The sequence below is a fragment of the Rhinoderma darwinii genome, chromosome 2 (genome assembly GCF_050947455.1).
Source record: "Rhinoderma darwinii isolate aRhiDar2 chromosome 2, aRhiDar2.hap1, whole genome shotgun sequence".
In the NCBI taxonomy this organism is placed as follows: domain Eukaryota; kingdom Metazoa; phylum Chordata; class Amphibia; order Anura; family Rhinodermatidae; genus Rhinoderma; species Rhinoderma darwinii.
The window spans coordinates 290,287,438-290,303,164 of NC_134688.1; positions in this window are offsets into that span (position 1 = coordinate 290,287,438).

Consider the following 15,727-nt stretch of genomic DNA (forward strand, 5'->3'; position numbering starts at 1 on the left):
ATCTACTGGATTTACGTAGTTTGGTGCTATAACATATATCCCCCAACTAAAGGCTTGCTTACACTGCCATATTTGTGGTCTGCCAAAAAACTGAATCTGGCTTTATAGGGGTTGTTGGGGTTTTGTTTTTTTTCCCCTCTGAGACCCAATCCTGGATTTGGCAAATGAAACTAATAAGGCTGTGTAAATAAGCCTTTGCAATAACTTTTGTATATCTGGTCAACCTAGTTGAATGGAATTTTAAAATCATCATGCCCAGTATCTTGCTCAAGGTTATATCCTGTTTGCCAAAAATTCTGTAGATGACTATAGTGGTATTTTTACGAACAATGTCTAAAGTGAGGACGAAATTGCAGTTTATGAAAGGTCAAACTTAATTCAGTAAGCAAATCTACCATTACACAATAACAGAATCTACTACAGTAGAAACCTAAGAGCTGAATACAAATGTTCAATACTAATGCAGTGACTTTTAGCTGCTTCAGAGGCGTCTTATTTATCATGTGCTGTGAATGCCCCTGTTTAGTGGTTTATTTTTATTTTTTTAATAGTTTGGATTTTAGTATCGGGCCAGTGACTGCATTCCCAGGGCATTGTTGTGGCAGGCTGGCAAGGTTTGTATGGCTCAATACAGCAGCTGAGACCATGTCTTCTGGACAACCTGACAAATTATATTGCACAGTTCTGAATGCTCAGAGCAAAATTACATATGGACTTCTTAAACGAATGATACGAAGGCTAGACTGAGTGAGATATTTCAATAGTAGGACAGCCAGCTGTTGTCCTGTGTATGCATCAGACAACCGTTTATATCTCACTGCAGGCGGTGGCTACACCGACCCCTTAGCCCTAAAGGGGATGTCCGAGGCACTGGGCGGTTTTTCGTATCCATGACCTAACCACCAGATAGGTCGCCAGTATATGATTGGTGGGGGGGGTTTTGTAAGCAATGGCTCCGGTCACAGTAATGCAGCTTTGCTCCTATTAAAGTGAGTAGGAGCAGAGTTGCAGCATGGCCGCTATACTTGGAAGCAGGTAGCTCTGTACAGACATATGCCACTGCATAACATCCGGTGCCTGGAGGCAGTCAGAACAGCTGATCGGTCTGGGTGCCTGACCCACACAGGTCATCAGTATATGATCGATCATTAGTATTGGTAATCCGTATGAAAAACAGCCCCGTGCCCAGAGAACCACTTTAATGTCATCTGACCATCGCTAACTTGTGTAATGCAGCAGGAAATCCATGTGCTAGAACTCTAAGGCCACAAGCACACTATGCATATTGTGTGCAGGTTTTCTACACAGATTTTTTTTCTGCAGCAAATCCTCAGTGTATGTCTAAGAAGCGACATGCCCTATCTTCGGCCGTTTACACCTCTGACCTCCCATTGTCTTCAATGGGAGGCAGAGCAAGCGTATTTCACGGAGTTTTATGCCTGCGGCGCTCAATGGCCACGGGCGAAAAACTCAGTGAATATCGGCGTGCAGGGAGAGGAAAATCTGCCTCAAACTTCCAAACGGAATTTTGAGACCAATTCCGCCTGCAAAAAACTGTGTGAACATAGCCTAATACAGTTTTTTTTCACACAAATTGACCTGTGGTTCAGGTTTTAAAACTTGCAGCATGTCCATTTATCTTGCGTTCCAGTCTCAGAATTGCATCTGACAAGTTTATATTAAGACTCCACAGAATAAAAACCAGACCGATTTCCGTCTCAAATTGCAAAAACTGCACCTAAAATCATGGAATTGTCTTTTTTACCTGCAGTTTTGATGTAGATTTTCAGCATCAAATTCTGAAACGTGTGCATGTAGCCGAAGGAGCTCTTCCTGCCCCTATTGGAACATACATGTGTAATTACCCTTTAAGGTGTTTTTTTTTTTTTTTGTTTTTTTAAACTATCAATATTGCTCAACCACTAGTATAGTGGTGTCTTAGACACTAAACAGCGCTTACTAGAATGAGCCCCGCTGTATACTTTTTTTTTGAATAGTTTCTTTTTAATGCTACTAATTACCCTCCCTAGTGTTGTAGACTAGGAAACAATTGAGGTATGTTCACATGTAGCAGTGGATTTTCCATCCAGGAGGTGAAATGTCATGGATCTAGGCAGACTTGCAAATTAGAGGTTTTGGAAGACTAGGTGACCACTGCAGTGGGCAATATAGAAGGGGTTTTTGTCTATTATGATCTTGATAAAAGAAGATCCCAGGTTTTTTTTTTTTTTTGTTTGAGGCCCTTGTACATGACCAATGATCAGGCAAACAAGCATTTGACTGCTCGTTCACTATCATAGATGCCAAGTTTACATGTGGCTATCAGCTGATGAACATGCAAACGCTCGCTCATCGGCTAATTGGGTCTTTTAAGTGGCAAAAAAATAAAATTGTTGCTAGTCGACAGCACATTTACCTGTGTAAACACTGCTGGCATTATGTAAATGCATAGGGATGACCGATGGTATTATCTTCTTTATGAATGGAGCTTATGAGCAGTAATCCGGAAGCACAAAGGGTGCTCATGCTCGTTCCAGCCAGTATTGGCCCGTGTAAAAGTACCTCTTAGGTTTTGCCTTTTTTTTTTTTTTTTTTTTTTTTCTGTGCAGCCGAAAACATTTTTGGGGTTTCCTGCAAACTTTAAAATTGCATGCAGTCTTCAGCTGCGTCTCAAAACCACAGCGTATGATTACACCCTTAGGGTCTGAAAAATCGGAAGCCGAACACCTCCAAACATCTGACCATTGATTTCAATAGGAAAAAACGGCTGCGTAAAAAAAAAAAAAAGCCTGCGAAAAAGTGCATGTCCCTTTTTGGAGCTGTTTTTCTATAGAGTCAATCAGGAGCTGTTTTCCCTTGAAAACCGCTTTGTGTTTTCAGATTTTGTGTGTGCACATACCCTAATGCCAAATGAACAATGTGTATACGTGCAGGTTTGCCATGCGTATTTTTGTGCAGCAAATCTGTGGCATAATGCAGTACCAGCAAAGTAAATTAGATTTCAAGAAATCTCATCTACACGTTTTTGCACAAATTGACCTATGGTGCGTATTGTAAAATTTGTAGCCTGTCCATTTATCTTGCATTTCCGCTTGCGAATTGTATCTGACCAGCTTAAAAAAAAACGTCTTCCACATCTAAATGTTAAAACCGCACCTAAACACACTATGTGCAGAATTACCTGCAATTTTGATGGGGGTTTTCTGCACCAAATTCTGCAACATGTGCATTTAGCCTTCGAGTATTTCCAATGAAAGCCACGTTTGTGCACCTGCTAGATTTACAGAATGTATGGAGTCGTGATATTTGCTAAGGGCCTGTTCACATCACCCTTCATTTCCGTTCCGGGGTTCCGTCTGGTGAACCCCGCAACGGAAAGTGAAACTGACAGCACAGCTTCCGTTTCAGTCACCATTGATCTCAATGGTGACAGAAACATCGCTAATGGTTTCCGTTCGTCACCATTCCGGCTGGTTCTCGGCTTTCCGACGGAATCAATAGCGTAGTCTACTACCAGCCAGAATGGTGACGAACGGAAAGCATTAGCCATGTTTCCATCACCATTGAGATCAATGGTGACAAACTGACAGCACAGCTTCCGTTTCACTTTCCGTTGCGGGGTTCACCCGAAGGAACCCTCCGACGGAACCCCGGAACGGAAATGAGTGGTGATGTGAACAGGCCCTAACTTTAAGGGTTCAGTTTGACACCACTAGCTAAAAAAAAAACAGAACCCCCACAATTCTTTTTAATGTGCCTCTTCATTTGACATTTTGTTTCTGTGAGGTAGGAGTGTTTTCTGCATACTGGATTAAAGCTTGACTTTGGTCCAGTTGATTCAAAGCAAATGCATCCTGAACTTATTATATAAAATGATTTGGAATATTTGTTATTTTTTACCTGGTTTTTGAATTCCATACAGGTGCAGCTTTTGGCTATTTAGAAATTGTTTTTAAAATAATCTTTTTGGTTTGCTGCAATTTCACTTGTAAATCTGCTGCTTTACAACTATGGATCATGACTCTTCTGTGGATGTGCAGTCAAACACAACTTCTTAGACTGGGGCTAGACCTGGACTCTTTAGCCCTCTCTATAAAATAAAAAAACTCCTTCCATTAGGAGTGTATTGGGTTAGGGCTATTTCTCACTACAGAAAATTGCTGTGATAAATTTCTGTTTGTAGTAACGTATTGAGTGGTTGGAAAACGCCTAATGAAATTCTTGACTAGCTTTTTTTTTTTTTTTTTTTTTTTTTTAAGCCCCAGCCTAACTTTATCAGAAGGGCCTAAGCTGAGTCTTTTCATCACATTTACATATTAATGGTGTTTTGCATTCAGGGTTTTTATTTTGTACATTATGTGACAAAAGTTCTCTTCATCTGTACTTTGGTGTGATTGAAATCCTTTTCCACTGTATAAATGTCAATGACTCACGCTGTTAATTTGTGACTGTACACTGGTTAATATTTGTTGGATTCCAAATTATTACACTTTGGTTGCTTTATTCTGCATTCATGTTGTAAAGTATTGTAGAATAATTATTTTTTTTTCCCTATGTCTGTGGCAGGCGCTTGGACCTCGCTCTCCTCCCCTGTGACTATGTCTGGTCTTCCTTACTATGCAGTTCTATTTTTACACCTGCACTAACACCGCTTGTAAACTGACTGTCCATCTTTGCTCCACCTGCTTTAATGAAGGCCCATTTAATTACATTTATAGAATTTGAGGTGGAGTGTCTGTATATTAACTGAGTCACACAAGCCAATGCTGTCACAGCAAATCCAATTGTAGCTTGAGTTTCGATGCATAATGCAAGAGACCACTGGCTTCACAATTGACTGCATAGGGCACATGTATGCTGCCAGTGTAGGTCTGTACCACCACGACCCATGATTTTTACTGACTAATTACAATAATCATCATAAAGGCCAGGCCCATTTTGAGTGCAACACTAAAAGCCTGTGAATATGGCAATATTTTTGGGCAGTGTTTCCACTCAGTAGGAAAACCTTTTTTTGTTTTGGGAGAAACCCATTACCCAATTTGCTGGAATCTGAATTATGTATATTTTATTTATTTATCTTTTAACTCCCCACTCCCCTTAGAAAAAAAATAATGCAGGAATACTGTAAATCAGTACAATGTAAACTTATTGGAGCTCCAGTCTTGCCTTAGAAATCCTGCCATCCTAGGAATATTTAAGTGCTACACTCCTCAGACCAAATTTAGGCAGCTCCCTCCTGTCCTGGAGCGGCTGACAATGGTGACTTCATTCCCTGAGCTGCCTGCTCAGCTCATTCCTGGAATCTGAGCACATAGTTAACACTTTCATTACTAAAGTTAGGAAGTGGGAAACACAAATTTTCAGCAGGGGGCAGAGTGCTTTACAACTATTTCTGCAGTCCGCAATTCAGGCCTGAGGTGTTTTAAACAAGATGAAGCGCTCTGGCTTTGCCTGCAGCATTCTGAAAGCAAAATGTTTTTTTCCAAACCCATTTTTTATGGTGAGAAAAAATGTGCAGTGTTATTATCACCCCCTCTGTAGGGGTGTGAAGCTGAAAAAAAAATAAATATATTTTCTCAAAGTGTCTTGTAATTTTTGTGCAAGTCTAAAATACTCCAACCTATCGTGATCGGACTGATTTGGTGCTGTGCCAACTTCTTGTAGCAAGTTTTTGAATGAATGTAAACATTTTAATTGTGTGTTTATGTAAACCAGACTATCCTGGCATACTTTTTATTTTTTTTATTTCCCCTGCTCCCCAAATTCCCACTATGAAACTTAAATTTCAAAAAAAGATATATATTATATTTTTTTTTTATTTTTTTTTTTTTAACTACGGTCTTTTGTAAAGTACTTAATGCCATGGGGGAAGCAAAGAACATGTGCTTTCCTGAGTGGGGGGGGGGTGTAAGTACAGCTAACCTATAGTTTCTCTGTAACTACATGTACTTCCCTACAGCTCATAATTGTTACTTAACCCATGGAGCTTTTTCCACCAGTCTACAGGTGCTCCCATCAGATGTTGGCCTCACACGTCACTCTTGGATCAGTATTTAAAAGTCAAAACCAGGAGTGGGTTCAAAACACAGAAGAGGTGCAAATCTCTTCTGTGTAGCTACTCCTGGTTTTGGAGCCATGAGGGGGTTTTTAAAAAAAAAAAAAATTATCCGTCTATAATTGATAGAAATAAGTTGCAACAAACCATGGGGTTTGTCTCTCTGAATTGTCCTCCCTTCTAAGGCTATGTTCACACGGCAAATGGAAAAATACAAAGCTATTTTCAAGGGAAAACAGCCCCTGATTTTCAGCCATTATTTATGCATCAAGCGCTTTTTTTACAGCTGGTTTTGGATTTTTTTTTTCTATTGAGACAATGAAAGACAGCTCAAGAAGTAACGTGCACTTTTTTTTTTTTTACAAACGGCTGCATAGAAACCTGCCCCATTCGAACGACATGAGTGTTCCCATTGAAATCAATGGGCAGATGTTTGGAGGTGGAGCCAGATACAATAAAGCAGCAGCCGCCTAGCATTACCAGTGTGGGAAGGGCTACTGTTTCTGGCCTTTCCCAGTCTGATAATACCAGCATGCGGTCGCCTCATTGCCCGGCCAGCACTACACATGGTCAAGTACTGGATCCTACCCGGCTCTTTCCAGCACCCCTGGTGGCGCTGTGTACGGAGGTAATGGGGTTAGTGTTAGCCTCTGCACCGGCTAACACTAAGCCCTGCCTTAGCAATGGACGCTGTCAATCAGCCGGCGGCCATTACTAAGGTGGTAGTAATATAGTTAAAACAGAACACAAAGACAGAAAAAATATTTGAATGAAATAACAAAAAAAAAAAACAATCCTCGTTAACCATTTTATTGATAATAAAAAAAAGCCGTGATCGAAGTAGTCCTGGAATCTGACGTAGTCTAATGACAGAACCTGTAAGAAAACACACAAAAACTGATTAGCAACACATGTGTTAGGCTTAGATTCAGGGCCCATGTGTGATACTGTCTGTGGGACCCTATATCGAAGCCTACCACAAGGTAGGCTTAGATACAGGGTCTAGCAGACAGTAATCTTACAGTATAAGATTACGGTGTGCTGGGGCCCTGTATCTAAACCTACCGTGTGGTAGGCTTATATACAGGGCCATTCAGAGAGGATCACACATGGGCCATGTATCTAAGCCTACCATGTGATTTGCTTAGTTACAGTGCCCAGCAGACAGCATCACACAATCTGTGATCCGGTCTCATGGGTCCTCTAAGCATGCTACATCGTAGGCTTAAAGGGGTTGTGCAGTCCCTAAACATTGATGGCCTATCCTCAGCCATCAATAGCTGATGTGTCGGGGTCTGTCTCCTGGGAGCTTGTCAATCAGCTGTTTTGAAAGGGGCACAGCACTTGTACGAGTGCTGCTCCCCCCTTCATTTCCCTTACTCGCTCACACTGAATCGCCGACACGGATTCACAGTGTGACCGGAATGAAGGGGAAGCAGTACGAGTGCTGCGGCCCCTTTAAAACAGCTGGTTGGCTGGCTCCCAGGAGACTGACCCTGCCAATCGGCTTCAACAGACAGGGATATTAATCTTACCCTCCTCTTCAGCCACGGCAGAAGTTCTGTCCTGATTCTATCTAGGATCACGCGTGGCGCATAGCGTTGTGACGACCTGCTCTGCGACGTCAGGACCTCCGCTGCGCTCCAGAACTAGGAAGGTAAGTACTGTCAGTTACTAATAGTAACGGGCTCGTGGTCCGAGTTACCATAGTAACTTTTTATTGATGTGTTGCGAGGGGGCGCGGGCCCCCTGGCTTTGGGGCCTGGTTGCAATTCTGACCGCTGCGACCCCTATAGCTACGCCACTGATTGGGCCCCCAGCCCTCACAGAATTTTGATTTGGTGATCATGTGACCTCACATACTGAGCAATGCTAAATTTGATTGGTCAGAGCTCTCACTGCAGCTCCAGCACCTAGACACAAGTGGACCTTTTCTTGTCAGAGGGCCACATCAGTTTGCAGTAAGCCATAAATGTGGTAGGTGGGGGTTCCACTACTGCTTTTCCGCCTTCAGAGAGGAGGAGACCGTGCATGCCTGTGGTTCTCTCCACTGTAGTTTGACAGTTGTGGAAACTCCGAGCATTTCATAACTCCCTCTCTGGAATACTAAACAGGGTCAAGGGACCTCTATTTTCCTGGTATTTTAAGCCCCAAAGATAAAACCTTGACCTTTTTGACACATGCAGTAGATCTGCCAAAAATATCTCCGATAGGAATACGGAATAGCCCTTTACAGGTGCACTCTGGGTAAGGCCTTCTGTACATGACTGTGTTTTTGCGTCTGCAATTCAGCCACAAAAAAAGCGGATCAATTGTGGACCCATTCATTACTGTGGGCTGATGCACATGACCATAGTTTCTACAGTCTGTGCATTGACCGAGTTTCCAGACTGCAAAAAAAAAAATAAAAGGTAATTTTGCTGTCCGGGCTCATATAAATCAATGTGTGCAGTCTGTGAATTGCGGATGACAGTCCACGGCCACCTGTGTCATAATCACAGGCCGCGTGTATCGCTACGGCCGTGTACATGAGGCCTTAGGGTATGTTCACACACACTATTTACGGACGTAATTCGGGCGTTTTAGCCCCGAATTACGTCCGAAAATGCGCCTGCAAACATCTGCCCATTCATTTGAATGGGTCTTCCGATGTTCTGTTCAGACGGTAATTTTTTTTTACGCCCCGCTGTCAAAAGGCGGGGTGTAAAAAAGACGCCCGCGTCAAAGAAGTGTCATGTCACTTCTTGGGATGTAATTGGAGCCGTTATTCATTGACTCCAATGAAAAGCAGCGCCAATTACGTCGGTAATGGACGCGGCGTTCAAGCGCCTGCACATGCCGTTACGGCTGAAATGACTGGGCTGTTTTCTCCTGAAAACAGCCCTGTAATTTCGGCCATTACGGACGCTGTAGTGTGAACATACCCTTAGACTTAAATCGTGTTGGTGCGGGGCCTAAGTGAGTGGTGCATGACACGGCCATTCAAAGAGACAATACCACACCTCCCAACTTTTGAATTTGGAAAAGAGGGACATTTTAAGCCACGCCCCCTAATCATGCCCAATATTCCGCATAAGCACATCAAATCACGGGCAGATACTTCTTCAAATAACAAACGCACATTGTCACTGCGGATCTTAAAAAAAAAAACAAACTGGATATCACAGATATTATGGATCCGGTTATATCGTCTTTGTGTTACTTTTCCTAACTTGGGTATAACATTTGCTCATCACGGCAGCAGCTGCAGGACAAACCAAAAGGCTGAGAACAATGAAATCAAGAGGGAGACCCTGTGGTGGATGACTTTTCAATTGAAAGGTAGTGGAGTTACATGATGGGGAATTTTCTTTCCAGTTGTGTAACTCTGCTACCTGTCAATGGAAAAATCATCCACCAGAGGGAAAAATGTTTCCCCATAGCGGAGAACCACAAAGAAACACCTGGGAATCAGACATGATGAGGAAACATTTTTCCCTGTGGTGGATGACTTTTCAGCTGACAGGTAGCAGAGTTATATGAAGGGGAATTATTTTTCATTGACGTTTAGTTTCTATTGCAGCGCAGGGAAGAAGACAGAAGTCACTGGAGGTGAGAAGTTTTTTTTATTCTTCATATTACTAACTTTTTTGTTTTGCATGTTACGCTGGACCGTTTGGACTACATCGTAGATTCGTTGGACTACTTCGATGATAGGTTGTTTTTTTGTTTTTTTTAAATAAAATGGTCAGAGGATTGTGTGGGGGAGTTCTTATTTCAATAAAAAATATTTTCTTATGTCTCTTGTGTTTTTTTTTAATACTTTATTAGCTTCTTGGTAATGGCAGTAGTCTGATTGACAATGTCTAATACTAAGGCGGGGCTTAGTGTTAGCCAGTAAAAAGGCTGCAACTAACCCCCATCATTACCCCGGTACCCACCTCCAACGGGTGCTGTGAAGAGCTGGGTACGATCCAGAACCTGACCATCTGTAGTGATGGTTAGGGCACTAGGGTGGCCGCAGGCTGGTATTATGAGGCTGGGAAGGGCCAAAAACAGTGGCCCTTCCCACCCTGGTAATGCTAGCCTGCTGCTGCTGTGTTGTATCTGGATAGTTATGAAAATGGAGGGGCCGCAATGTCGTTTTCTTCATTTGTTGTTTTTTAAAACGTGGAGTCCGCCACGTTTTTCATAACCAGCTAAATACAACATAGCAGCAGCAGCAGCCGCCGCCTAGCATTACCAGGGTGGTAGGGAGCCACGGTTTTTGTCCCTTTTCAGCCTCATAATACCAGCCTGCTACCATCCCAGTGTCCGCCCGTCACTACTGATGGTCAGGTACTGGATCGTACCCAGCTCGTCCCAGCACCCCTGGTGGCGGTTGGTACCGGGGTAATAATGGGGGTTAGTTGCAGCCTTTTTTTACTGGCTAACACTAAGCCCCACCCTAGTAATGGCCGTCGTCAATCAGACAACTGCCATTATCCTGGTGCTAATAAAGTATTAAAAAAAAACCAGACATAATAAAATATTTTTTTATTGAAATAAGAACTTCACCACACAACCCTCTTTGACCATTTTATTGTAAAAAAAAACAAAAACGTAGATCATCGCAGTAGTTCAACGAATCTACGACGTAATCCAAACAGTCCAGCGGAACCTGCAAAACAAAAAAATAAAGTTAGTAATATTTACAAGGGGGAGCTGTGTGCAGATAGTGCCAGACACAGCCCCCCTGTAGACCGTGCCACACTCAGCTCCCCTGTAGACCGCGCCACACTCAGCTCCCCTGTAGACATTGCCACACTCAGCTCCCCTGTAGACATTGCCACACTCAGCTCCCCTGTAGACAGTGCCACACTCAGCTCCCCCTTGTAGATAGCGCCACACACAGCCCCCCTGTAGATCGCGTCATACAAACACCCACCCTTGTAAATAGCGCCACACACAGCCCCCTGTAGATAGGTACACACAGCCCCTCCTTGTAAATAGCGCCACACATCCTCCCTGCAGATATCTCCACACCCCCCTATGTAAATAGTGCCACACACAGCCCCCCTTGTAGATAGTGCACACAGCCCACCTTGTACATAGCACCACACAAGCTCTCCCCCCCTTGTACATAGCGCCACACAACCCCCCTCCCCCTTGTACATAGTGTCACATAACCCCCTCCCCCTTGTACATAGTGTCACGCAACCCCTCCCCCCTTGTACATAGTGTCACACAACCCCTTCCCCCCTTGTACATAGTGCCACATAACCCCCTCCCCCTTGTACATAGTGCCACATAACCCCCTTTCCCCTTGTACATAGTGTCACATAACCCCCTTCCCCCTTGTACAGTGTCACACAACCCCCTCCCCCTTGTACGTAGTGCCACATAACCCCCTCCCCCTTGTACATAGTGTCACATAACCCCCTCCCCCCTTTTACATAGTGCCACATAACCCCCTCCCCCCTTTTTCATAGTGCCACATAACCACCCTCTCCCTTGTACATAATGCCACATAACCCCCCTCTCCCCCTTGTACATAGTGCCACATAACCCCACTCCACCCTTGTACATAGTGCCACACAACCCCCCTGAGGCCTCCCCCTTGTACTTTGTGCCAATCTGCTGCCAGAGCGGAGAGTGGTAGAGGTAGCCTACTGCTTCTGCTCTGCCTGACATCACTCACCGTTAGGAGAAGGCAGGAGGTCTTGCAGCGGCGTTCTGACTGGGGTCGGTGTGGGCCCGGGAGTGGACCAGTCCAGTCCCCTGACCTGTCACCTGACCGGTGAGGTCAGATGACTGGACCGGTCCACTTCTGGGCCAGGATCGACCGCAGTCAGAATGCTTCCGCAAGACTTCCTGCCTTCTTCTAACGCTGATCGCTGCTGCTCGTCCGGCATGCAGGGCGCCTGTCTGCAGCGATCAGCTGTTTTGATATTCTCTGCACCCAGTGGCGGATTAAGTAGACCATGGGCCCTGGGCTGTTACCCAAACTTGGGCCCCCCTTCCGCACCGCCGCCCTGCCGCGCCGTAACTATTTTTAACACTACTTTTTTGGGCAAGCATTAACATTGTTATGATTTCCCTTGTCACAGGGCTGTGTCCCTACATACTGACAGTATCACACTGTGCTGGGACACATCCTCCTGACAAGGGGAATTGTCTATCAGTCCTGGACTGCAGAAAGACTTTTTGTGAAATACAAGGATTTCCTATAATAAACATGTCAGGAGAGGTGACAGATTCTCTATAAATCTAGTGACTCACAGGTGACGACGTCTCAGATTCTAGTAGTTTTTTTCCTCTTTTCTTCTCCAGCCGGTCCAGCGCTCATGAGTTCTCCCGGCCATGACTCATTTCTGCAGAATTTGCCACTCAGACGTCTCCTCACTTTTCCAACATTTCCACACCTACAAACGAAAATAAAGTTATCATGGTGCCACATACTGTACCCCTAAATATAATAGCACCAAACACTGCGCGCCTGAATATAATAATACCACACACTGTAAAACATACACACAGCCCCCTGTACATAGTGCCACACAGCCCCTGTAGATATTACACACCCCCTGTAGATATTACACACCCACATAGATATCGCCATACACAGCCCCCTCTATATATCTCACATCCCCCCCGTAGAGAGCGTTACACACAGCCCCCTATAGATAGTGCCATACAGCCCCCCTTTAGAGAGCGCCACCCAGCCCTCCCCCTCTTGTAAATAGCACCAAAAAGCCCCCCCCTATAAAGAGCACCACACACATACCACTGTGGATAGCACTACACAGCCCCCCCTTGTATATAGTGCTACACAGCCCTCCACCTTTGTATATAGTGCTACACAGCCCTCCACCTTTGTATATAGTGCCACCCAGCGCTCCCCCTTGTATATAGTGCCACACCGCGCTCCCCCTTGTATATAGTGCCACACAGCGCTCCCCCTTGTATATAGTGCCACACAGCGCTCCCCCTTGTATATAGTGCCACACAGCGCTCCCCCTTGTATATAGTGCCACACAGCGCTCCCCCTTGTATATAGTGCCACACAGCGCTCCCCCTTGTATATAGTGCCTCACAGCGCTCCCCCTTGTATATAGTGCCACAAGGTTATGTACACATTTAAAAACTTTATAATATATATATATATATATATAATGTATGTGTGTGTATCAGTGTGATTGATTGATTTTATTAAAAAATATCTTTACTTTTTGAGATACAGCTGCTTTGTATCCTGTATCCGTCAGGTCAGCAGGACTGACAGGATCAGTAACACGCAGGATCCACCTCAAATCTATCACATCTAAGATTATAGTTTAGCGCAGGGCCCGTTTCACTGATCCCGTCAGTCCTGCTGACCTGACGGATACAGGATACAAGCAGCTGTATCTCAAAAAGTTAAAATATTTTTTAATAAAACATAATTACAAAGTTGCACCAAACACACATTTTTATAAAAAAAAATAAAAAAAATAAAAAAAATATATATATAATAACTGCTGAGAGCTCTATGGGGGGGGGGGGGGAAGAGTTATACTGCAAGGGGGTCTAACCATCTGACTGCAGGCAGAGGGCTCTAGGAATAATCCCGCCTTCGCCCATAGGGTCCTCAGTAGTTACTATACTGCAAGGGGGGGGGGGTGAGCGTCTAACTGACTGAAGAGAGCTCTATGGGGGGGATAATAGTTTAGATAATAGCTAGCTGCCGTCAGTTAGATGGTTAGCCCTCCCCTTACTGCATAATCCCCCACCTAGCGTCGGCCAGTGACTTTACCCAGTTCAGGACCGCGCTATTTTGAGCCTTCAGGACCAGACACCGTTTAGCCATTTTTAGCACGTGTTAGTTAAATGGCTATAACTTTTTTATTTGTTGGGCTAACGACGTGATTTTTGCGAAGTTTTTTCCGTAGACAATGCAGGTTTAGTTTTTTATCGTTTTTATACACCCCTTTTTTGCTATTTTAGAATTTTTATTCATAAAGTTTGAAAATAATAGTAAAAAAATAAGCTTTTTTACGTTTCAGCTATTTTTTTTGATAATAACATAGTTTTACCCTAAAATAGACCTTTTATTTGTAATCGTCATTGTTTACCGTAAATTTTAATATATTACATGTCTATATTAGGGTAATTGGGTCAGCGCTAGCGTTACAACAATGATTTCCGGGGGGAACGTTTTTTTTGGGGGTGGGTATTTTATGTGTATTTATTATTTAATTTTTTTTTGCACTTTACTATTTTTTTATTACTATGGTCTGTCCCTCAAAGGTCAAAAAAGACCCTTAGGGAACTTTCTATATTTTTTTTCTTTCTTTTAGGCCTCATGCACACGACCGTAAAAACACCCGTTATTGCGGGTCGTAATTACGACCCGCAATAACGGGCTCATAGACTTTTGTTAGCCACGGGTACCTTCTCGTTTTCTCACGAGAAGGTGCCCGTGCCGTTAAAAAAATAGAACATGTTCTATTTTTCTATTTTACGGGCCGTGCTGCTATACTTTATAATGACAGCACGGCTCGCAAAAGCGTCCGGCTGCCCGCGGCCGGCCGTGCCCGCCCGTGCTCGTAATTAAGAGTCGTAATTACGAGCACGGTCGTGTGCATGAAGCCTAACACCATGTTTTTCCACTGTAACTGGGGCTGCACAGCAGCCCCAGTTACAGGGGAAATCAGCCCTCTCATAGTGACGATTGTCACTAATAGGGCTGTACTGGGTCTAGTAAGACCCAGCAACAGTCTGCCACTAACGGCATCCCGGCGATCATGTGATCAGTCACATGATCACCGGGAGGAATCAAGACAGCGCCGCTGCTGCTGTCTCTATTCCTATACACAGCGTTCATTGAGCGCTGTGTAAAAAGACATCGGAGAAGACAGAAGCAGCGAAAGCTGCTTCTATCTTCTCCTCAGGGTCCCCGGCAGTCACTGACAGCCGGAGACCCGACATTAAGCTGCCCGATCGCGCGGGCAGCAAGGTAAAACCCGAGCCGTAGAAAGTCTATGGCTCGGGTTTTTGTTTTTTTAAAAGGTTTTCTTTATTAACTTTTTCTCAAAATACAAATGTACAAAAGCGCAAAATTGCGCACAAAAACATACATAACATACTAACCAACCGCACTAGTTGGCAATGACAATCCTCATATAGAAAAACACAATTACAGTGCAAAAGCCCACATGAAAACTTAACGGATTACAGGTGCATATAAGTGTATTATGAAGAAAATAGGATCAACATTTGACCGCCATTATTACCAAAAACAGACAACCAGTCACACGTCACTCACTCCTACCTATCAGACAAGAGTGTCCGAAATCTCCATCCATCTAGCCCATATCTTCCCGAATTTGTCAGGACACCCTCTGCTAATGTATAATTTCTGATATAGTGGTATATACTTATTTACCAGTTGTAACCAATGTTCTATACTAGGACACACCGTGGCCTTCCATTCCATAATTATAACCTTCCGTGCACAGAACAAAACAAATCGGAAAAAGATTTTGTCATAATAGCCTTGTACTAACTCATTCATAATGCTCAAGAGGCACACCTGAGGGGAGAGAACCCTGGGAAACTCAAAGTTGTCATGCAGAAACTCTACAACCCTTGACCAAAATAGTGAAATCCTAGGGCAGGACCAGACACAGTGGAGGTACGTGCCAATATCCGACTGACACCTAAAACAGC